Below are 1561 nucleotides of genomic sequence, written 5' to 3'. Positions count from 1 at the left end.
AATTATTCCAAAATACGGAAACATCTGATATCCAAAATACTTCTGGTCCCGAGCATTTTGGATATGGGATACTCAACCTGTACTTACCTTACTTCCAACTTTAATTCTTCATCTTTCTGATTCTTCATACTTACCTCCCCTTGTATCTGATACACTATCTCATCCAAAATGGGTAATCTCACATGGAACAATAGGATACTAACCTATTACCAACAGTCATACCACAGTTGATAAGCCTGATCTCATCTGATCTTGGAAGCCAAGCAGTGTTGGGCCGGGTCAGTACCAGAGAGGGCGACCCTCTAGGAATACCAGGTACTGTAGCAATACAGGACAGTCAAATTACCCCACTCACCTTGGAAAGCAGAATTGTACTCTACTTCCTTCTAGACCAGACTCTCCGGGCTCATTACACTCTCTCATTGCCCATTCGATGGCAACAGATGGGCAAAAGCAGAAGTGACTGGTTTCTACCATTCATTCTATTAATTCTCATAACTCTTTTTGACCTAGGTGCTATATCAAAACTGCACCAATCTATACGCACAACCCAATGAACGAATAGATCCACAACTTGCGCATACACTCATTTGTCTACTTTCTGGGTGCCTGGAGTTGCCCAAGTTCTGTTCTCCCTTATTGTGAAAATACCAGATTCATTATAATTTTGGTAAAGAGAACATTTTAATAGAAATTTTCGCTCTGTAATACGTCTCCTTACACTTACTCACTTCCGAATGATTCAGTACTCTCAGTGATATGTACCCACTAAACAGAGTATAAGTGAGCAAATAATTTAATAAGCTTTTTAAACCCTTTTGACATCTCCAGTTGTCTGTATGTTTGTCTTGTAATTAATAAAAGTTAAGTTTTAAATACACCTATATACTTACCGTACAATTATTTTCAAAGTATGCCCCAGACAGACTAAAAAGAATCTCACTGCTGCCTGTGCCTCAGTTCCTCGCACTGGTGCTGACTGGTGACTGTGACATTTAGTACAACTCAGTAGTCTCCTTGATTTCGGGCCTACACAACTTCCCTGGCTTATATCACTGTAACTGATTGCTCAGTCTATACAAGGCTGTGAGTTACTGTGGTAAAAAGCTGGATAGCTGATCAGTGACCTGCTTATGTAGTACTCCCACTGGCTGGCTGCTATCTCCCACTACAGCTGCCCTTTACCTCATACCAAGGGTCATCTCACTGTCCTTAGCTCCATGCAGTGTTGTGCAGGTACCAGTCTCTTACCCAGTGGTAAGGGTGTCACTCACAGGGGTGCCTCTCCAGGTTGCTGGCTCACTCTTCCGAAATACACTGCTCAGCACAGCTATTCCACCCAACATCATCTACACAATCAGCGGCTGTTATCTGCAGGTGTGCATCTCACCCCTGATCCCCACAGAGCTCTGAGGTAACTCTGAGGTAACTCTCCTTCCCGCCCAACAGGCTCCTCCTCCCAGTGCAGAAGTCAGCCAATTGCGAGACTCTAGGCTCCCACTCTTACAGGGCTGTGGCTGCAATCCCCTGGGTCCTTGTGCTATCCATGTTGTGCCCCTGA

At 44.1% G+C, this 1561-nt stretch overlaps 1 pseudogene; it reads left to right on the top strand.

The window, feature by feature from the left end:
- Positions 1–208: 208 nt before the first annotated feature.
- On the top strand, positions 209–327 carry LOC134912864 (5S ribosomal RNA; annotated as a pseudogene).
- The last annotated feature ends 1234 nt before the right edge of the window (positions 328–1561 follow it).

The sequence above is a fragment of the Pseudophryne corroboree genome, chromosome 4, assembly GCF_028390025.1.
Source record: "Pseudophryne corroboree isolate aPseCor3 chromosome 4, aPseCor3.hap2, whole genome shotgun sequence".
Lineage (NCBI taxonomy): Eukaryota > Metazoa > Chordata > Amphibia > Anura > Myobatrachidae > Pseudophryne > Pseudophryne corroboree.
The sequence above is the reverse complement of the archived record's forward strand: the minus strand, read 5'-3'. Positions and strand labels throughout refer to the sequence as shown.